This window comes from Miniopterus schreibersii (genome assembly GCF_964146895.1).
Source record: "Miniopterus schreibersii genome assembly, chromosome: 8".
NCBI lineage: Eukaryota > Metazoa > Chordata > Mammalia > Chiroptera > Miniopteridae > Miniopterus > Miniopterus schreibersii.
The window spans coordinates 35,883,988-35,907,420 of NC_138109.1; the positions used below are offsets into that span (position 1 = coordinate 35,883,988).

At 45.5% G+C, this 23,433-nt stretch overlaps 1 protein-coding gene across 1 annotated transcript in view; it reads right to left on the reverse strand.

The window, feature by feature from the left end:
• Positions 1–6,051, reverse strand: part of DAB1 (DAB adaptor protein 1) — an 895,228-nt gene extending 889,177 nt beyond the window's left edge. The window contains exon 1 of the mRNA XM_081144806.1: positions 5,770–6,051. The gene's annotated coding sequence lies outside the window, so the exon portion shown is untranslated. The remainder of the gene's footprint in view (positions 1–5,769) is intronic.
• Between the last annotated feature and the right edge of the window lie 17,382 nt (positions 6,052–23,433).

A 23,433-nucleotide genomic window follows, 5' to 3' on the forward strand; every position in this document is an offset into this window, starting at 1 on the left:
ATCATTTCATGCTTTGCTGGATCTTAAGAGTAGCAAAAAGGATCAGTGGAAAAAAGAGTCTGAAGAATGAAAACAAGAACAGATGGTGAGACCAGACACTTGGGTTCCCAACCTCATTCCTGCATTTACTGGCCCCATGACTCTAGCACTGATTTAACATCATTAAGTCTCAGTTTCCTTCTATGAAAATATGGAGTTGTTTCAAGATTTAATGGGATAACATATGAAACGTGCCCATAAGCACAAGATAGATATTTCATAAAGATAATTGCTATGAAGGCATCAGCAGTGACGATGATGATGACCATGGTGGTGGTGGTGGTGATGATGATGATGATGACAATGACGACAATGGTTCTACTGCTAAGTAACTCTAGGATCTTAAACAGGTCCTGGAATGTTATACACTTGAATAGCAAAAAACACAGAGTGCCTGTGCTCCAATCCCATCTCTCTACTGCTTATCTGCACCTCATATTCCTTATCTGGAGAACACAAAGATGAAGCAAGTTACTGTATCTAAACTGTTTAGAGAAATACTCTGTCCATGGTAGACTTTTCTCTCTCTTAAACAAAGTATTTGGACAAAGGCATCTGCAAATTCAAGTTCTATTATATCAATTGGTCAGTAATTCCAATTCAGAAGAAAAATAGTATGGTTGAAAGAGTACAGTCTCTAGAGTCAGAGTTTAATTCAGATCCAAGTTCAGAAATGCACTCGCTAGGTAAGCTAGGACAAGTTAGTGTCTCTGGTCCATGGTTTCCTTCTCGACTCATAAAAACTCAGCAAATAGTTTATTGATACTTATTGTGCCAGGCACTGTTCTAAGTGAGGCTCCTAATACTATCCCTAGGATTGTTACAAGAATTAAATGAGAGAATACAAGTTGTATACCCAGCCTAGTGCCTGACATACATCAAGCACTCAGTTAACAGGAGCTGTGTCCCACCCAGAGGCAAGCGCTATCAAAGCCAAGCTCTGGAGGCCTCCAGCACCCACTGCCTCACTGACAAATATCCCAACACTGAAGTTTCAAACCATCCCATTAGGTTTTGTAGCATATCTACAGAACTGCAACTATGTCCACAGGTGCTCACCAGTCTCAAGAAAATGACTCAGTCCATGGTTCTGGTTCAAAGAAGACTTCAGATATGCAGATGAGCAGAAATGGGAAGCAGCCCTACCAGCCAGACTTCTTATGTCTTATAAAGTCACTGTTCTAAAGTGAAAGCAGAAGGTTCCCTACCCCGTCCTGGGATCAACTCTCACATCTAAGACTAGGGAGTGAGCTTTGGGCCCAAAGGCCTGGGTTCAATACCTTTCACTTCTTCGTGGCTCTAGGGACTTGGCCAGGTCACATTAACTTCTCACGTGTGCTTCCATTTCTCATCTGGAAAGGATAATGATAACTCATTGGAAGGACAACTATGAAGCCCTGGGCAAATATTAGGCATGGAAAATTGAGTTAGATGCCTTTCCTCTAGGTTCTCACAGACCCACTCTGGAATAGAGTAGAAAGGGCAGAGGTAGTAAATAAAGGAGACCTGGGTTTGAATCCAGACCCCTCTACTCCTTCCCTATCTGACCTGGCCAATTGCTATAACTTCTTGGAGCACAGTTTTCTTTATCTGTAAAATAAGGATTATAACACCAATCACATAGGGCTATTGTGAAGATTGGTGAAATAATTTATTTAATGTAATTTTACAAATGAGCCCAATGAGTATTCCATATTTGTTGGACACATATGACATGTACAACACTACATTAGGCATGGATCCCTGCATATGCTCTAGTTGGGACAATAAGACATAAAGCAAAGTGCAAGAAGACATGCAAGTATTTAATAACATGTGCATTAAAAATAGAGGGTATTTAGGTGGGATGGGGAAAAGGGCTGTAACTTTTTATATATTTCTGTATCATTTGAATTTTTTTAAAGCCTGTATTATTTTTCAACCAAAAGAAAAAACATAAAAATAAGAGTAAGAGAAAATAATAAGTGAAAAAGATGTCATGGATGTTAATCATGCTTTAGAAGCTCTTAAAATGAATGTATTCATTAAACATCAATCATACCCTATGCCAAGCACTGCATTATACCCTGAGATTGGAGAGATGCATAAGTTATCCCCACTTGGAAGGAACTACTATCTATTGGGAGAGAAACACATGGAGAATTATAACATAGTTCTTCAAGAGAGGGTGCTTAGTGTTAAGGAAACACAAGCTTACAAGGGAAACAAAAGGGAAAGAGAGCTCTGATTGGATGCTGCTTTCAGATGGATCCTGAAGGATGAGTAGTTTATCAGGTAAAGGAGTAGGAATGTTACACCTGCAAAGGTATGAAAGGCATGTGTGTGGTGTGCATGTGATGTAAGTGTAGTGTGGTTATGCATATGTGTGTGTGAGAGGGTATGTGTAATGCTTTAGACATGCACATGGGGAGAACTGGGAAATAAGCCTACCAGCCCTAACAGCAGACTTCTCCCATTAAGTGTATGTGTGAGAGGGTGTGAATTTGTATACGATGCTGTGTGTGTGTGAGAGTGTATGATGCTGTGTGTGTGTGTGTGTGTGTGTGTGTGTGTGTGTGTGTGAGAGAGAGAGAGAGAGAGAGAGAGAAGCACATTAGGAGGAGGCGGAAAGCCAGGCTACAAAAGGCTTTGAGGCCTATGGTCAGAGATTTGAATGATATGCTTTAGGCAGAGGGAAACGTTTACATTTTTTGACTTAGAGAGTAACATTATCAAAGCTATGTTTTAGAAAGATGATGTCACAATTGTGGGAAAGGCCCACACTGGAGTCCAGGAGATAAGTAGGGAGGCTCTGAGGATGGTCTGCAATGGGGGCGAGGAGGCTGGAGAAGAAAAAATGAATTGGAATCCTTTCCCATCACTCTCAGTTCTGGGTGGCAAGTAGGAGCATTTACTATACTACCGTTCCTGTTTCTTTTATCCTTCAAGGTTAAATAAACTAAAAATACACTTTTTAAAAAGGCATCCATTCTGTGGAAGACAGATCTAAAAGCAAAAAATATCTCCCCTCCAAAGCTGTTCCTACACCCAGCGTGTCCAAATGGAGCACCCAGACTTGGCGCAAACAAGAGCATGCTCTTGGGGCTATGCCAAGCATGTCTACTAAGCAAAAGGGTCCCTTCTGAGCTCCAACCCACCCCAACGACTAGAGTCCCCATTCAAGGAATAAACAAGAAATGGAGTTAATGGCCTTCTATGGTGCAACATTTATTTCATAAGTAATTATTTCCTGAAAGCTGAGTTAAAAGCAAGTCTATCTAGAATGAGTCTTTGGCAGTTTGGGGTTTCCCTTTACATTTTTTCAAGTCCTAAGATAAACAAGACGACACGGGCCCTCCTCTTCCTATCTGTCCTAGCGTTCCTCGTCTCTGTTTTCCCTCCACCGCCTGTGTCTCCTCCTGTGTCCCCTCCTCCCCCTCCTCTCTCACTCTGTCTTTCAACCTCTTTCCCACTGTCTGGCTGTATTTGAAGTCTTACGCTGTCCCTGTGCTTCTCTGTCTCTCTGACCGCTGCCCCTCCACACCTCTTTCTCTTTCCCTCTTTCCTTTCCTCTCCTTTCGTCTCCTCTCATAGCCCTTCCCACTATATTAAAAAGCTTCTATTTTATAAAAGGAGCGAGGTCTTTGCCAGCATAAGAGTCTGGCTGGTAAAAAAAAAAAAAAATCTTGGAAAAGAGAAGGGCTGAATGGTGGCCCTTCATTTTGAGGACAGTGGATGAAGCCCATGGCTCCCAGTGGACCCTGGACACCAGTATCACCAGGCAGTCTTCCAGCTGGATGATTCCTATTTGCTAATAAGCCTCAGCCAGCCAGTCCCCATCCCTTTCCACCCGTGGCACTGCCACTGTCACATTGCCCTGCTCAGCTGCTCCTGCTCAGCTCAGAAAGGAAGAAAAGCCATAAAATTCAGAACCAGCTAATGTCAGCACGGCAGGGGATCTCAGAGACCACCTGGTCCAACCTGGTTAGCTCACTAAAGGAGACACCAGGTCCCCAGGTTGCTAAATGCCAAAGGGACCCATTACCAGAAAACCGAGACCTAGGACCTGTTGCAAAAATCCCTCTGCTCTGGAAACACCTCTAGGTGTTTGCCTTCTGAACAAAAATCTACTATATAGGGTGTAGAGGTATAAATAGATAAGAGAAGCTTAAAATAGAGACAGAAAGGGGTTAAAATGCACACAGTACACTTAGAAATCTACTGCATGCTCCGGGAAGGAAGGATTTCAGCAGGGAAGTCTGTTGAAGACGGGGGCTGCAGTAGTGGAGGGCTCTAAGCTCTGAAGATCTTTTAATATGGCTGTATTGTAATACTGCAGTGCCAGCCCGGCCAGTCATTCCAAAAAAAGGCAAAGGAAGCCCCGCTCAGCAGCAGAACTTCCCAGCCCCGGAGACAGATTGTCTCCCTTTTGCACCCATTTAATAAGGTTTTATTTAACATGAGGAGAAATGTGCATCCTCAGAAAGCACAGAAACCTCCCTCTGCAACGACAGGGCTCCCTGGACATGAAACTAAATGCATTCATTGGAACCCAGCCTCCCAAAGCAGCAGCAAAGCCACTGAGAGGCGATATACAGGGACAGTCCCTCAGAGAGGAGGGGGTGGGGCTGGCAAGCAAGGGACACACCTTTCCTGAGCTGCTGGAAACATGCTGCCTGCAAAGTCCACCCAGGCTGTGTTGCTAAGGGTTAACTTTCTCGGCAAAAATTGATACACACGCGCACACACACACACACACCCCTACTACACTCAGACAACCTCACCACCACCACACATCTGAATCTTGTTAATCTTAAATTTCCAGAAATTCCCTGACCAGCCCTATCTTTTCGGAACAGCCCCTCCACCTGGGCTGCATTCCCACCTCATCGCTCTGGAAAGCCCAGAGAGCGGGCATAATTATTTTTCTACAAGGTTATGCCTAATTGGCCACTAACCTAATTGATTAATCGTCTCATTTTTCAAGGCAGCATCAAAGAGCCAAGCTGAATTGGGGGTTGCGGGGGGGGGGGGGGTACACGCGTCCGAATGGCGCGAGGGGTAAAATTATGGACGCGGGGGGGGGGGGTCTGTACAGAGAAGTGAACGGGAAAGAACAGAAAACCCGGAATGAGCGCAGAAATGCGCCAAGACCGCAGGGCTGAGCGGGGAGCCTCCACGCTGCCCAGTCAGCCCGAGTCCAACCGCCTCTGACGAGGATGAACTTGTTTGCCCCGAGCCGGGAAGGGTTAAATGGCTGCGCCTCAACCCAGCCTCGGCTGGCGTCGGGGGAGCCAAAGCCCCCGGTCCCAGCCTCGGCGAATCTGCGCAGAGCCCCGGGGGGCACCCTCCGGCTCCGGCCACAACTTGCGCGGCTCTGCTCCGCGGCCCACGCTGCGCCTTTGCGCGCCGCCCAAAACTTTGAGCACACCGCAGCCGCCGCCCCCCGCTGTGCGCAGCGAGCCGCGCTCCGCCAAGCGCCCCGGGCAGCCCGCCGCGGCCGCGGCCGCCCGGCTGCGGGCTCCAGACTTTTGCTCAGCTGCCTCCAGTTCCCACCCAGGGGGCTCCCTCGCGGCTGCGGGAGCGCGGCTCCTGCCCTGCGGGGGGCAGGCGGTGGGAGCGCGGCGTGCCGAGTGGCCACCTCGCGGGGTCCCGGCCTCGCCAGCGGGACACTGACCCCCGCGCCGCCCCCGCCCCGGCGCGCCCACTCAGAGACTCCCACCCCCGGGCGGCGGGCGCGACACCTCCTACCTTCGGGCCAGCGAGGACCACACTCTTCCCTCAGCCCTCTCGAATCATCCTCCGGCTGCAGGAGAGGGCGAGCGGGGTCCGCTTTTGTTCCCTGGGGCTGGCAGGTCCGCGTGGGGCCAGGACGCGCGGGAGACGCCGCGGAGCTGGGTATCCCGAGCAGGCGACGCTCACTCGCGGCAGCTCCGCCCGCAGCAGGAGCGGCGGCAGCAGCGGCGGGAGCGGCGGCGGCGGAGATAGTGCGGGCTCTCTGCAGGCCACATCTTTCATACCTTATACATCACTACCGCATTCCCCCGAATAGGGGAGCCCTACAGCATTTCGCCACCTAGCGCAGAACGCAGGCACCCAGCAGCGGCGGCCAGGCTGGCCCTGGCCAGGATGCAGGCACCTCGAGGGGTGACAGGCCTCAGCACCCACTCACAGGCTACCTCCCCGCTCTCACCACAGCGAAGCCTACAACTCGCAGCCACCTTGCTGTCCTCGCCCTTTGGGACTGTCTGTTCCCCTGGGAAGTCTGGACTTTAGGCTGAGCAATGATGATTTGTTAGAGGGGAGCCACCGCTGAGCTGGTGCGGGAGTCAAGGTCTGCACGTGCTTTTAGGGGGCCCCATCCTTGCTGGAGTCGGCACACTCATGAAGCTTTGCAGCAGCAGACACTCTGTTGCATGTACACAGCCCCCAGGGACACATTTCTGCACTCCCCACAGTCAAGTGTGTGGCCACAGGAGACAGGGCTCCAGTTGCAGTTGCGTGACTGTAAGCAAAAAGCCCGATGATGGAGCCCGCATTTCTTCATCTGCAAAATGGGAATCAGACGAACTGTTTCATAGGAATCAAATGAGATAAGCACAGGGCTTGACACATGTAAAGTGACAGCAAGTGACAGGGCTTTTCTTCCTTCATCCAGTGCAGGTCTGCCTTTCCTGGGATAGTAACATATCAATAACCATCACTAATTCAATCAGTATTTATTGGGTGCTTACTTTGTGCCAATCTCCATTTTATGGAGTGGGGGAAATCAGGGGCAATACCTCCATCCCTATCTTGGGGAAGAAGGGGTAGTTACTCATCTCTGTCCTGTCACTGTCCCCTCTAGGGCCTGGAAAGGGTAACCCATTGGGTCCTCTCAGCACCTGGGGAAGGGCTTGCATTGGTAATGCTGGCCCCTGCCTATCTGTCATCTTCTCAAGCAGGAAACCGATTTTCAGATTGTTTAGGTCTTTTTTATTTTATTTTTTCCTTTATGACATCCTCATCTAGTTTGAAGCATGCAGGACATCCTCATATGAAGCACTTGAGGTATAAAAATAGAAGGGAAAAAAAGGCCTAGGGGAATGGGGGGGGGGGGGGGGGGTGTGCACAGAGCCAGAGATGGCAGGAAAGAAAAACAGTCCTTAGCAACAAGAGGAGAGGTTCTCACTGAGACACATGATAATTCCCTTACACTGTGCAGTGTAACAGATTCCAGAGGCCTTCAGAATCCTCCCCCCACAAGCAGGTATGTGTGGATACTGTCCCCCTTTGACAAATGAGGGAGCTGAACCTCAGCTAGGTAAAGTAGCAGGGATGGCACTTGGACCCAGGTGCTCTTGACTTTCTCCCTCCCCATGCCTGAATGTTTCAGGTGGCTCCAACCTAATAGTGTTGCCTAATTTCTGGGACCCTGAAGCAGTTACCCAATTGAGACACAGAACTGCGGGTCTCAAAAACAGTCAGCCCATTCCCTGTACCCAGCTCAATGTACTACAACAACCCCCATCTTTCTCCAAGCCAGTTGTATTTGAACACCAAGATACTGACATCCAAACATCCATCAATGTTAAGTGGTCCTAGAAACTGATTTAATATCTCACTATTGCTTGGTTGGAGATCAGGGAAAGAACAGAGGCTAATGGATGCATCTTTGGGATGCTGCATGGTTATCAAAGAGAATGTGAGACCTGACTTTGAATTTCTGCTGTTATTGATTGTGTGTTCTTGAACAGTTATGAAGTCTTTCTAAGTTTTAATTACCTCATCTATAGAATAGGGTCAGTGTCTGCCCCCAGGAGTTGTTGTGAGGACTAATGGAGATGCTATAAGGGTGCGCTCAATATATACAATGCACCTTAAATGTTAGTACTCTATATCCTTTCCTTCTCCCCATCCATCCCCAGCGTCATTGTGTGCTGCTTAACAACTGACACTCCAAGGAAAAACAAAGCTGATTTGTAGCATTTGCTAATTTCCTTGGTGTAAATATTCTCACTGTGGCTGATTTCAAGTCACCAACATGATGTCATCAATGTTAAGTTGAAAGGAGGTGCGTACTACAGCTCTTGGGAGCTATACTAGCTGAACTCAGCAAAATATTGCCCATTGCTCATAAAAATCAGCCCCAAACAGGTGAGCAGCATATTATGGCTGACAGTACCCTTTGTTCCATATCATCTCCTGTGATAGTCTCAAGAATCCTTGAAGGAAGATATTCCTATATCTGACAGATGGGGAAGCTGAGACTGGGAGGGACTGAGTGATTTGCCCAAAGTCAGATAACTAATAAGGAAGAGCCAGGACTCAAGCCTGGGCCTCTGGCTCCAAATCCAGGGATCCTTCCAGGTCTGTGCCATTCATTCCCTGTGAGATTATTGCACAAGCTCCGCCCATGTCCTCCTCTTTGGTGCTAAGATCCCAGGGCCTGAGCCTCTGTTTTTCACTCTGACAGGAACAGAAATCCGGGCCCTGCCTTCTTCATAGATACCCTGAGAATCAAATGAGATAATGCAGATGAAAGTGCTTTGCAAAACACAATGCATCCTACAAAAACAAAAGTGTGAATGTTACAGTTAATGACTGGAGGAAAAATATGGGAGCAAGAAACCCCAGGCCCTGTGGGGACTTATAAACCACAGGAGAGGCAGGACCACCCTGAACACAGTCACTGCAGATCTACACTCAAAGGGAACCATGTGACAAGATATACATTCAGTCCCCTTTAAATGCTTATTGGCACAAAGACAATTGGAGTATAAAGCAGGAACGATGTCGTTGTAATTACAGGAATAGACAGTCAGAATTGCTCTTCAGAGGCCTTACTGCTTTTTCCTCTCCCTGTCTACAGAAATATGGTCATTCCTTACTCCAGTGCTGCCTTCCACCCCCACCCACCCTGTCTGAGAGGTCAGGATCCCCAGCCTAAGGCAAAGGGAATGTATTGGCTGGTGTGACTTGGCAGTCCAGGGTGAAGCAGGGTAGAGTCTTCATTAATTCCAATGATGTCATGTTTGTGAAACCTTTCTCTCTCTCTCTCTCTCTCTCCTTTGCTTTCCTCTGTTTCTTCCCCTCCCTGCATTCTCTTCACTGCAGAAAGCGTCTCTCCTTTTGGAGGTGGGTGGGGGTATGATTACTGAGAGATCTAGGCTTGTATCATCTCGAGAATGAGATGATCTCTCTCCCAGTTCAAACATATGAATCCTACTGGGGGAGGGGGGCAGGAGGTGGGTCCTGCTTGTCCTGAATTGGGTCACATGCCTATTGTCTCCACTGCCAAAGGTAAAGAAATACCATGATTGGCCAAGCTTGACACAGACCCAATCCTGTGACCAAACGTCAATGAGTTGGGGAGAGGCAGCCCCCTGTTGCAAGAAGGTCCTGTTACCAGATGAAGGGAAGGAAGACCAGGGAGACAAAATTGACAGGTACCTACTGTGGTGACAGAGCCAAATTCAGACACTGGCTTCCCTGATTTCAAAACCTCTGCTGTTCCTATGATCCCACGCTGATTCTGAGCATGGGATATGACAGGGTTGGAAACTCGAGAAGGCGAGCAGAGTGCATCTGCAATGATAGAGCATAAGCTTCATAAGTCAAGGACAATGTCTGACTTACTCCTCAGTACCTGGCATATCCTAGGCCTTCAGTTAATGTTTATTAAGGGAGGACAACACAAGTTGATTGGCAAGAGAGAGAAGGATTCTGAGTTACTATCAGGGATGGATAGAAAAGAAGGCTGGGCCGGGCCGACGTGGCTCAGTTGGTCGAGCTCTGACCTAGGATCCAGGGGATCGCAGGTTTGATTCTCAGTCAGGGCACATGCCTGGGTTGTGGGCTCGATCCCCAGCAGGGGGCATACAAGAGGCAGCTGATCAATGACTCATCATTGATGTTTCTATCTCTCTCTACCTCTCCCTTCATCTTTCTGAAATCAATAAAAAAAAAATATTTAAAAAAAAATAAAAAAAGGCTGGGATTGATTGATGGAGGCCATGGATGGACTTGGATGGTGACTGTATTTGCTACATATTTGTTGACTCTGCTCTGTAACCAGGGTCCAGCACAGCAGGGCTTTCACTTTCTGTAACCTGGAGACTCTCCTGGTAGTGTTGTCACTGAATACCGTCTGTTGTTCCTTTGAAAGCTGGACTTCCAACTATGCTAGAGAACAGTGTTCAATTCATATTGGCCTAGTGGTATCGCTACCACTTGTAAGCTGCCATTCTGAACCTAATGCAGAGTCTGCTTGGGCCAAACACACTCTCTCTTGTCTGTCTTCCTCTGACCAGTGGCAAGCACTTGTGGTGAGTTCTCCACAAAGTGAAGAGCTATGGGGAGGGGGAAGGGGAAGACTGCCAACTTGAAAGTCAGAGACAGGGACGGTTCTAGTTCCATTTTGGTTGGTAATTTACTCAGTGATCTTGGGAACAGTAACTTGGCCTCTTGTTTTGGACTCAACTAATGTTCATCAAATGCCTTTCCCATTTTCATTTCATCCTTACAATTAGCCTGTAAGGTAGGAATTATTATGTTCATTTTGCAAATAGGGAAACTGAGACCCAAAGAGATTAAACTCAGGTGTCTAAGCTCCACTGTTCCAAGGTAACATATTGAGGATTCAATTCTGGGACTTCTTGGTCCCAATGTTCATGTTCTTTCCACCATCGAGGCTGCTTCTCCAAGGCTTTGGCCACAGAGTTCAGTCATGGGATCTGTGAAATGAGGGTGTCCCTTCCAGCTGGGCCCTTCCCTGAAAAAGAGAGAGGGGACCAGGAGCCATGTGCTACATTTCCAAGGTGTATTTTCCTACCTCTTCAGTGGAGATTTAAGAGAACACTTTTCACTTTGGAGGGCATTGTTGCCACAGAATCTATGGGAACACAGTTGCCAGGGTGATTCGAGTGACAGCAGTAAGGATGGATTCATCAAGAGAGGCTCCATGGAAGTTCCATGGAGTTCTGAAGGTGGTGTAGGCCTCCCCTTGCAACGGCAAGCCTCTGGTTTCCAGTCTTATGTGTCTTCAACCCACTGTGCAAGGGCCAGCAGGTAGTCAACACAGTGCCCTGAAAGGCTGCTGGCAGGTTTAAAGAAAGAGGGGGAAAGATGAGGAGGAGAAAAGGCAGGAGTTTTAGAGACTTAATAGACGTTGGATTGTGGAGAAGTGTGTTCAGAAATGTCTTCAGATCACAATCAGAGGCATCCATTAAAATACTGCAATTTATGACACACCTACTGTGTGCATTAGCTCACTGAACCTGCCCCCAGTCGCCATAGTCCATTATTTTAGCACCATATTTACATTGTGTTTTCCCATCATCCCCCACTAGCCTGTGAGCTCCTTGAGGCCGTGGACTTTGTGTGGTTCACCTCTATATCCTCAGAGCCCAGCAGACAGGCTGGCACTAATATGGGCCTGGGAAACTTTGATGAATGAATGAATGTGCTGTTTCAGTGCATGAATAAGAACCCATCTAGGCTTTCAGACTCTAAGTCCACAAATCGATCTTCTCTATCTTTCTGAACTCCTATAAAAATTATTGCTTGGCAATTAATTTGATACGCATATGCTGACTTGCACCATCTCTTGAGTTGTTGTACTGAGCTATAATTTGAAATTTGTATTGTTACTAAACATTTCATGTCGGGATTTATGTCTTGTTTTCACAACTAGACTGTGAACTCACTCACTCATGCAATAAGCATTCATCAGATTATGCATTGGGCATTGCTGCATGCGTTATCTCATTTAACCCTCCCTCCTTCTCCATGAAGCTATTCATTCAGACCCTACTGTGTATCACGGGCACTGTGCTCGGGGCAGGATATCATTGGTTCTAAAAGAACTCAGACTCAAGGCCTTCAAGGGCTTCATTAGTAAGCTCTACCGGTGCCTGCTAAGAGGCAGTGAGTGTGCTTGGACAAGGCCTCTGTGTAGAGCTGAGCAGCTTGTGCGGCATGCAGAGGTGCCCCGATGAGAAGGTGAGGATGGGGTGAAATCGAGCCCTCTCTGAGCCCACCACACCATGCACTGGGGCTCAGAGCTAGGTCTACTGCAGGTAGAAATACCTTTTCCTTCACTGGAAGGCACTTTGGCTTGTCAAGCTGATACCTGAGACTACAACCGGCCGAAAGGGCTGCAAATTCACATTGGGCACTACATTGCAAAGAAGGGCTTATTACGTATGGTGTGTGCTGAAGATAGGAAATAAACCTTAAAGAGAACACCGCCCCCCCAAAGCATTAAAATTAAGCAGGTTGCACCCTGGCAGGTGTAGCTCAGTGGTTAGAGCACTTACCCCTGCACCCAAGGGTCAAGGATTCAATTTCCAGTCAAGGGCATGTACTTGGGCTGCAGGTTCAACCCTCTGGCCCGGAGTCAGGGTGCGTGCGGGAGGCAACAGATGGATGTGTTTCTCTCACATTGAGGTTTCTCTCTCTCCCTCTCTCTCCACTCTATGCCTTCCTTCCACTCTATTTAAAAGTCAGTGGAAAAAATAATCCTTGGGTGAAGATTAACAAAAAATAAATAAATAAGTACACAGGTTGTTGCACAAAAATACCTCTGTAAAACGTATTACACTTTGAGCAGCCCCAGGGTTCTAATTGATTCCTTAACCCTACGAAAGAGATATTAGCCATCTAATCTTACAGTGGGGACAGCTGACCCTCCAAGGTTGAAGTGACATCTGGGAGGTTCCAGTGTATGATGTGAGGCTCAAAGGATTTGGTGCGTGCTGGAGCGGGGACTGGAACTCCATAAAGGAGCAGGTCCCTGAACCCTGCCTCCCTGGGTCCTTCATAGGGCTTCTGTGGGGACTCCCAACATCCAGCGGGGCACCGAGGGCCAGAGAAGACTTGCCGACTGGGATTTTAAGGGTGTGCTCCTGTCACAGGGAGGCCTTACCCCAGCACCCCTCTTCACATGCACACACAGCCAAGGCCAGCGCGGGGCTTCCCCAGGACGGGCCCTGGCAGGCTCTCCTGTCCTGGCATCGAGGCAGCGGGCTCTTCACACACCAGGAGGAGCCTGAGAGCCCCGCGAAGGAGCGGCTGTGTCTGTCAGCCTCCCAGGCAGTGACGAGTCGCTGCAGACAACAGACACGCCGGGGGCACAGAGGACCCATTCTGTTTACTCTGCCTCCCTACTGCTCAGTTGTTCGGTGCAATCTGTTGCAGGAGTTCAGTCAGTGAGAAGAGCGAAAGAGAAAATCCTTGAAACCAACTGGCCGGGATATTTAGGAGGTCTTTCTGGGGGCTTCCTGGCAAAATGAACAGAATATGGTTTCCAAGGCCACTGCCTAAATGAGGGGTCTCCTTCCAGCTCTGTTACCAATCGCTGAGCGGCCTTGAGCCAGGCACCTCTCCGTATGGGCTCAGGTTCTCCTTTACAGACACAGGACATTGCACTCGGTGAGGTTTCAGGTTCCTGGCAGTTCTGTGGCTCAGTTCCTGGCATTAAGCTATGGTTTAATGACTCTTGGCAAAACTGCACATGGGGAGAACACCAGGTATTAAAGAGGGACTGGCCACTGGCTGGAGATGACGATTTGGTAGTTAGATGAGGAGCTTAGACATCAAACACCATCAACACTGATGGCATTCGTTAAGTTTCCTGTTTGATACCTTTACAGGGCCAGAGATGTTTTTAATTAATGCAAGTTTGGAGGTATCGGGGCATCTGTGAAAAGGATTATGCCCTTGGGGATTATGCCCTCCAGATAAAGAAACAGTAGTGTTCTATGTTAACATGCTAACATGTTAACACTCTGAATTTGAAATCAGAGTGTTCTGGGCTCAATCCCTGGCTCTGTGCCTAACCCTCAATAGGTAGATATTGAATGAATGAGCTCACAGTGTGCCCTTGGATGCAGGGTTTAATTCCTCTGAGTTGTGGCTTCGTCTACTGTTAAACAGGACAATACACGCCTGTCTTATAAGATTGTAAAACTAGATGAGGTGATTAACTAGCTTTTAGTAGGGATTCATCAGTACTAGTTTTTCCCCCCTTTCTCCTTCCTTAAAGAGGCATGACATAAGAGTGCAAAAAGCTGAACAAACTAGAGTAGACGAGGGAGCCAGAGACTTGCCATGTGTGTACACGCGTGTGGTCTGGTGGGTCAGGAGAGAGGGCAGGACCTCATGGGGAGCTCCTCACTCAGAATTCTCCAAGTGATGCTTGGAAGTTGGAACTTTCTGCCTGTCTTTCTTTTGCCTGCCTTCCTCATGCTCAGGTCTACTGATACCCTCTCAGCCTCCAGGGCTCAGTTCAGAAGCGCCCTTCTCTTTGAAGATTCTGTGAAACCCAAGCATTATGGAACCTCCTCCTCTCTGGACTGTCCCAGCCTCTCCCGTGTGTCTGATCCCTTGGACCGGTGCTGTAGCCATTTGCCTCCAAATCTTACATCTGGTGGACAACGGGCTCCTGCAGGTTAGACACCAGGTGAGTCTCGCTTGTATCCGTTACATCCTCAAAGAGATGTAGGCGCAGGCACCCAGTCATTGTGTGGAATAATTGGCCAGGCTCCCTAAGAGGAAATTAGAAAGGGGATGGGAGGAGATCTATGATTTTGAAGAACTTGTCTAAACCCAATTTAAGATTCCCAACCCTCTCTCCAAACCACAGAAAATATTTAAGATACAGCTTTGTTCTCAAAGAATGGTCTTGTGAGAAGCAAGGGCAGCCTGACTGAAATAATAAAATCATAATAATTATAGATAACGCGTTATAGCTCTTACTGAGGACCAGGAATTGTTGCAAGTACACACATATTAACCTCATTTAACCTTCACAATAACCCCATGAGGTAGGGGCTATTATTCTGTGGTTGAGAAAATTGAAACCCAAAGACTTTAGTAATAAGTCCAAAGACCCTCAGCTTGTAAATAGGGAGCTAGGATATCAACCCAGGAAGTCTTGCTCCAGAATCCACTTGGAACTCCCTAAATACAGCAGGAAAACCCGAGGTTATAACCTCTGGGACCTCATGCAGGTTACTAATTATTACTAAGCTCTAATTCCGCATCAGGAAGTGGTTCCAAAGCCACTTTCTCATGCTCATGGGGCCCTTTACACAAAGTAATATATCAGCTAAAGGTGCCAGCTTGGGGGTAAGAACAGGAAAGAGTCTAGAACTACAACTGGCCTGCCTTTCTTTAGGGTGACCCTATCTGTCTTCCTTGCAGAGAGAGGCACCCACTAGACTCACCCCCTGCCATCGCCTCTTCTCCCAGCCATTGAATTAATGATGATGCAATGTACACATAATGCAACCTGCCTACATCATCACTCGCCTCAATATCACCCTGATTGCCTAGTCATAAGCCTAATATAGGGGCCCTTTGTGAGCTGGCTGCTGTCTACGTCAACCTTATTTCTGGCCACTTTCCAGCCAGCACCCTCAGTCCAGCCAAACCAAACCAAACCAAACCAAACCAAACCAACCCAAACCAAACCCCTGCAGTTCCTCAAAAGTCTTCTTCCTCGTGCCTTGTACCTTGGTGCATGCTGGCTTTCCAGACCTGAATATCCCTCCCCTCATTCCCCACCACCACCTAACGCCCACTGATCTTTCAGAATTAGTTCAGGCACCATCTTCTCTAAGATTTCCTTGAAGCCTACCCCTTCCTTACCCCACCCCCTTATCTGCAATGACACAGTGTTGTCATTAAGACTTTGCTTCTCTGGCTTCCTGAGGGAGGGGGGAAGTCCTAAAAGACCCTGAGGGCAGGAACCATTTCTTTTATCTTTGTATTACTCAAAATCCAGTAGAGGTGCTCAGTAAATACTGCTACATAAACAATAAAAGAGTACACAACTGCAGTGTATGTAGTACTTGGTGTTTTTCTCAGGCTTATGAGGACACTAAGATGGAGATTTGTGAGTATTTGTAATTCCGTATCAGAAATCACATTTTCAGCAAATTCACAGAGCTAAGAAACAACAAAGTAGGGGCTGAAGTACATCTTAGGAACCCTCCAAAACCAGCAGTACAGTTCAGTGGTGGGGAATTCAGGCTCCAAAGTCCAACAGATTTGGATATAAATCCACTCCTTGTGGATTGTCTGGCCTTACAAGTTTCTTATATTCACTGGCAACCATCCACCTTCTTATCTTTAAATGGAGATATCTCGTGGGGTTGTTGTAAGGTCTAAAGAAGAAAACTGATGTAAAGTGCTTAGCACTAGACGGGAACACAGCAAACACTTACTAAATGTAACATATTGGTGTTATTAGTTTGGGGTATTAAGAGACCTGAGAGGCCATCTAGTCTAACCCCCAATCAATTCACAACTGCTAGGCAATTAGATCCTGTCAGGGATGTGTTGCCTTTCACCGCCTCACTCCCATAAGTAGATATAAATCTGCCATTTTGAACCATCCTGATGTATTAGTTAGGGTAACACTAGCTGCTGTAACAAAAACAAATTCTAAAGTACATAGAATTCAGAGATGATGGGAACTTATTCAAGTTCTCAGTTGTTTTTCCTTATAGGTGGGTGGCTTTCCTTCATCTGGTGGGTTAGGGATAGAGGTTACCTCTGTCTTCAACACATAACTTCCAAGGACATCAAGCTTGTTGACATCGAGCCATTAGAAGAAGGGGAATGGAGAACCTGTATCTGCTTATCAAATCTCTTGGTATGGAAGTGACACATTCTTTCTCACGTTCCACTGGTGAGAACCAATCACAGGCACCTCCTAAATGCAGGGGGTGCTGGCACATACAACAGCTACCTGGCTTGGTAGCTACTTCCCAGGGGACACTTTTACCTACTTCTGTGAAAGGGGGAGCATTCATTTCGATGGTCAGCGAGCTGTATCTTCCTTAATAAATAAACCTACTATCATCTGTATTTTTATTTTTTTTTTGCTGTGATTTGCACAGGCCTAGAAAAAAGGTTTTACTTTAAACATTAGCAGCACTAAAATATTATATACCATGTGGCGTAACCCATAAAACTTTCAAATACGTTTTATGATGTAGGCAAAAAGTTGAATGTAGGATGAGTTAGAAACATGAAGGAGAGAGTGACAGAAGAAAAGAAAGAAAGATAGAACTGAGGAGAGCTAGGACAAGGCACTTTACACATAGAACATGTCATGCGATCCTCAAACAAATTCTGTGGTCATAACATATTCCTAGTCAATAAACAAGGAAACTGATGCTCAAAGAGGTGGCATGGCTTGCCCAAAGTCACACGTGAAATTACAGAGCTCAGACAAACCTGAATCTGTCCAACTACAAAGCCAAGGTTCTCCCTTTCTCCAGGTGTGAATGTAAGAGGAGCTTCTTATTTTCACTATTGCAGTCCTCCCCACTGGCCTGCTCCCTCCTCCAACTGGTCAAATTTTCACCAATTCCTTTTCTTCCAGGGAGAGTAATGTTGCAAGTGGTTTTAGTTTCCACTTCCATTTAGTATTGCGTACACCTCACCCACAGGTATCATTCATTACAAGCATGGTATACTGCTCATCCACTTTTACTGATTTCCCTAATCAAAACCATTTTTCCATATTGCATGATGGGAAATTTTAAAATTTGCTTTACAGTGGAATCTATGAATATTCCCCTTGAAATAGCCCAACATCTGCTTCCCTCTCAGTCAAATCCCATCCACATCTTGCCAGCAAGGCCCCACCATTTTGAATAGAAAAGAAAGGCACGGGATCAGAATTACTGGAATTGGAGTGTGAAATTCCACATTGGGTTTGGCTTTACCTGTTCAACCCAGCTTGAGATTCCAGCTTTGAGGGATAATAAAAAAAAATTAGCTTCATTTCCTCTGGTTGATTTCCTCATAAATGATTCATATTTTTCTAATAACTTGTACCCTCCCCTCTCATCTAGGAGGCACCCATCAGCCACAAAGAGCCAACTATTGAATTTGACACTGACAGATGCTTGTTTTTGATCACTCCAATTTATAGGAATCTCTCTCTGTCTACACACACACACACACACACACACACACACACACACACAAATCTGGTACAATTATGGGGAGCATCAATTAGTGCATGTCAAATGTGAACTTGACAGGGCTATGATTTAAATACAAAGATGCCTGAAGAATCATGATTCAATATTTGAGCTCCACGCTAGTCTGATGCTATTGTATCCACCTGAACAAATATGACCTGGCATCCTAACTTCTCCACAGCTGTTTGACTCTCTCCCTATAGGCTGGTGAGTCTAAAGGCGCCTCTTTGTGTAGGGAAAAATGGTGGGGATGGAGTCCACTCATTACAAGGTGGACGACAGCTGAGCAAGGAGGTGAGCTCCTCCACCCCTCCCTCTGCAGCCAGAAAATGTGGTTCCCTGGGCAGAACAGGAGCACTGATCATCTGGGCATCCCCTAAAAGTTTTTATCGAGGATCTGACACAGTAGCTGGGGAAAACCAGTCAAGTGTTTTTTAACCCTGAATAGCCTCATTTTTCTCATCTATGAAGTGGAGACAATAATTCCCAGCCCTCACAAAGTTGTGTATTTATATAAAAGTTTACATGTTTGGGATGGTCATATATGCGAGGCTCTGATGTACTATTTGCATGCAATTTCTCACCCACTCCTCACAAGCATCCTATGAATCCATGGATGAGGGAGAAAACTGATGAGCAGAGACTTAGGGGATTTCCTAAGGGCACCCAACTAGTAAGTGATGGAGTGAGGATTACTTTATCCCATCCTGTCAGTTCTCTTTTGGCTTCAAATTGAAGCTCTTCAGTTTAAATCAACTTAAGTATCCAATTCTTTGTCACCAACTAGATTCTGAGCTAGGCAAAGACAAACCTATTGACATATAGTAGAGAAAGCTCAAGCTTTGCAGTCTAAGAGATCTAGTTTTAAATCCTAGCTCTGCCACTTATAGCCTGTGTGATCTCTTGAAGTTACCTAACTTTATTTTCCTTAACTATATATATGGTGATAATAATACATATCTTTCATTTAAAAAAAAATATTCCTATATAGCCACAATTCAATTCACAATAGATTTAAGGTAGCTTATACAATGCATACAATATAGTAGAAAAACCAAAATGTTAGGGACACAGAATTATAAATAACAGTAGACATAAAATCTGAAGGAAAGTAAGGATGTAAATATATAGACCCTCATAATTATTAAATTATAAAAGATTGTACATAATTACTAAAATTACAAATAGTGAAGGGAAACTTGAGCAGTTAACCGATTTCTACATATAAAAATAAGCATGAGGAAGACACATTCCAGGTCCTCATAAAAGTAAAGTATTTCCTGGTACTTATTTCTGAATAGTCACCCAGAAGGGTGTTAAGGAAAAACAAGCTCTGAAATAATATGTGCATGACCTCTGGTTGCTGTTTCAAAACAAGTGCTCCCCAAAGACACAAATAAATGGAAGGCATTCCATGTCCATGAGCTTGAAGACTAGTATTGTTAAGATGTCAATACTACCCAAAGTGATCTAGAGATTCAATGCAATCTGGAAGTGAAATTGCCCTTCCTGATTTCAAAACTTATCACAAAGTTACAGTACTCAAAACAGTGTGGTATTGGCAGAAAGACATATAGATCAATGGGTAGAATAGACAACCCAGAAATACATCCTTGCATGCATGGTCAAATGATTTTCAAGAAGGGTGCCATGACCAATCAATGTGGAAAGGACAGTCTTTTCAACAAATCATGTTCAGAAAACTGGATAGCCACAGACAGAAGAATGAAGTTGGACCATTACCTGGCCCTATATACAAAAATTAACTCTAAATAGATCAAAGACAGAAACATAAGATCCAAAACCATAAAATTCTTTGGAAAAAAACATAGGGGGAATGCTTCTTGACAGTGGATTTGGCAATGATTTCTTCAATATGACACCAAAAGCAGAGGCGAAATAGGTAAAAATAGATAAGTTGGACCTCATCAAAATTAAAAATTTCTGTACATTGAAGGACACAATCAACAGTGATAATGCAACATTTTGAGGAAAAAAAAAAATGCAAATCATACATCTGACGAGTTACTGTCCAAAATATATAAAGGACTTTAACCCAACAACAGGAAACCAAATAAACCAATTGAAAATGGGCAGAGAGCTTGAATAGACATTTCTCCAAAGATATACAAATGGCCAGCAAACATTTGAAAAGATGCCCAACATCACTAATCATTAGAGAAATGCAAATTAAACCCACAACTTGATATTGCTTCACAACCATTAGAATGGCTTTATCAAAAAAAGAAAAACAAAATAACAAAGTCCTGGTAAAGATGTGAATAAATTAGAATCCTTGTGCATTCTTGCTGGGAATGTAAATGGCTAGTCAATGTGGGAAAAGAGAATGGAAGCTCCTCAAAAAATTGAAAATAGAATTACTCTATGATGCAGCAATACCACTTCTGGGTATATATCGAAAATAATTAAAAGCAGAGTCCCAAAGAGATATTTGCTCACTTATCTTCCCAGCAGCATTATTTACAATATCTACAATATCCAAAAGGTGGAAGCAAAACAAATGTCCATTAAAGGATGAATTGGTAAACAAAATGTGATATGTGCATAGAATGGAATATTATTCAGCCTTAAAAAGGAAAAAAATTCTGACACATGCAACATGGATGAACCTTGAGGGCATTATGCAAGTGAAATAAGCTAGTCACAAAAACACAAATACCGAATAATTCCATTTTATGAGACACCTAGAAAAGTCAAGTTCATAGGAGTAGAAAGTAGAATGGGGGTTGCCAGGGGCGGGGAGGAGGGGAGATGAGAAATTGTCATTTCATGGGTATAGGGTTTCAGTTTTGCAAGGTGAAAAAGTTCTGGAGATGGATTGCACAACAATGTAAATACACTTAATGCTACTGAACTGTACACTTGGAAGTGGTTAAGATGGTGAATTTTATGTTATGTCTATTTTATCACAACTAAATTTTTTAATTATGAAAAAACCCTAGGTGCTTCCTAATACAAGCTTCCTTCCTCTTTGTTGCTAGGGGAGTGCTTCTTATAAAGGAAGAAGTGATAAAATCAGGTTGGAAGTTCTGGAAAAGAGACACAGAGGAGACACTTAAACTGCACCACAAAGGACTAGCTGACATCTGCAAAGCAGAGAACAAGGCACGTGTGTAAGGCCATTGAGGAAGTTGCACAGGGTTAAAGACCTGGGAGTCCAGGTGTGAGGCGAGCAGAGAGAGTGATGGCTGGTAAGGCTGGAGAGAAGCCGGTGTGTCTGTCCTGCTAAGGACACTGGCGTTTCACCTGGAGGCACCAAGTGTTACTGCTCGCAAAATAGATTGGAGTCATCAAAACTGTCATGTCTCAGTGATTTGAGAACTGGCTATCTGTGTGAGTTATACACGTCTTGGCATTTTCTCTATGCTGCTTTCTTCTTTCATTTCACTGAGTATCAACATCATAAATTTCATAGAAATAAGGAATGCTTGAGTTCATGTAAATCATGAAGTCCTTGCTTGGTGGCTGGGGTAGGGGGAAGTTACATAAAGTGAATTTAGGGCATGAACCCTCTATTTCATGATGGGGAGTTTTGTGCCCTGCCCATTTCCAGGAGCCCCGCATATATAGGAGGCATTGCCTAATTACTGGTAGGATAAGGGAGAGAAAGGGGCAGACACCAAGCCTGTTCCTTGCACTTAATCTAGTATCACTTTACCAGGGGCAAGTTGTGACTTGGCAATGAGGTTGGGCTCCACAGGAACCTCCTGAACATGGCAGAAAATTCTTGCACTGGACAGTTCCTATGGCCTCTGATGCTCAATTTCCAACATGTGGAGCTGTCAAGGTCATGCACAGGAGCATTGGAATTCGATCCTTCCTTTGGTCATTCACTCATTCTTCGAGCATCTCCCAGGGATAAGACACTGCTCTTGGAATTCAGAGATAAATCTGGGCCTAATCCTTGCCCTGAAGGACCTCATGGTCTCAAAGAGGAAGACAAATAAATGAACAAATCATGTTCCTCACCAGCATCACCAACCTTATGTGAAGTACAGTTTCAGACCTACCTCCACCTCCATGAAGTCTTCTTGGCTTCTTGACACAGTTGCTCTGGTGGCTTCTCTCTCTACGAGCCCCAAGTGTACTTCATTCTCTATACTACTCACCTAGCCCCTGTTAAGCCCTGCTCACTTGTGTATTTGTTGGAGAATGTTCATCCACCATCCGGACTGCGACTCTCAGGACAGGGACTTTTTCATAGCAATTCAATGCGTCTCACTTTTTACATTTCCATGTGTTTGCTCCTGCTGTCCCTTTTGCCTGGAATCATCTTCTCAGCCCCCATATCTCACTTGTTGGTGAACTCCTATTCAGCCTTGAAGGCCCAATGCAAATTTTCTGGGCAGTCACTCCTTCCACTTTGTGCTCATGGCCTTCTCTTCCTGCTCCTGTAGCATTTCCTGCACTGTTTTGAAATTTATTCACTTGCATGTCTGCCTGTCCCTCAAGGCAGGACTAGGAACATGGTTTTGCCTTCTGTCAGGAGTGCAGAATCAAGCAGTGCACTACTTAAGGTAAAGCAAGCTGCTCTCACAGATAGAACTTAAAATCTCAGTGATCCAGCACATGTAGATTCCGACCAGGTTCTCCTGATCAGAGGCGGTGGGGGACTGTGCTCCATAAAGCCAGTCAGGGACCAATTTGACTAAAGTTCTGCAATCTTTATGGCTTCCAAGGTCTCCCTGGTGTCCACATTAAGTCACCAGATGGGTGAAAAAAATAGTGGAGAAGGCATACTTGCCCTCCTTGACCACCTCGGGCCAGAGGGGCACATGTCTTCTGTTCATATCTCACATGCAGCCCCTTCTGGTGTGAAGGGAGCAGGAAACTGCAGGACCTGGCTAGACAGCTGCTTCCCAGTGGTAAGTCTATGCCACAGAAGGGGAGCAAGGGTTTTTGGAGGATAGCTGGCCATCTCTGCCAAGGGTAACACTTAAAGGACCCTGTAAACACATGCCCATTCTACTCGGGAGATAACAGTAAATTTTCAACCTGCAGCCTGCAGGGAGGTTCAGCATTTAGACGCTAAAAGTGAGAGTGGATGAGGGAAAATGTCTCAGATTCTTTAGAACTTGGCAGAGAAAGCCAGCAAACAGTATGAGACAATAAAAGATAATGCCATTTAATTTGGTCCTGTAATTATAGTTACTTTTTTCCAAAGAGCCGAAAATAAACACTCTAATTACTCTACAGGTTATATGGAGATCAATAAAACTGACTCCTTCAAATCTCTCCCTGCAGAAACACATAGCTCATAAATACAAAAGAGCAGGGCTCGGCCTGACCAGTCATTAGACCCATCTCCCCGGGTGGAGAAAGGAGGGATTGTAAGGTGAGCATCTAATTTGCTCCATGAATTGTAATAAGCATTTTATAGAAGTCAGTTAAAATAATTCTCAAAGCAAAT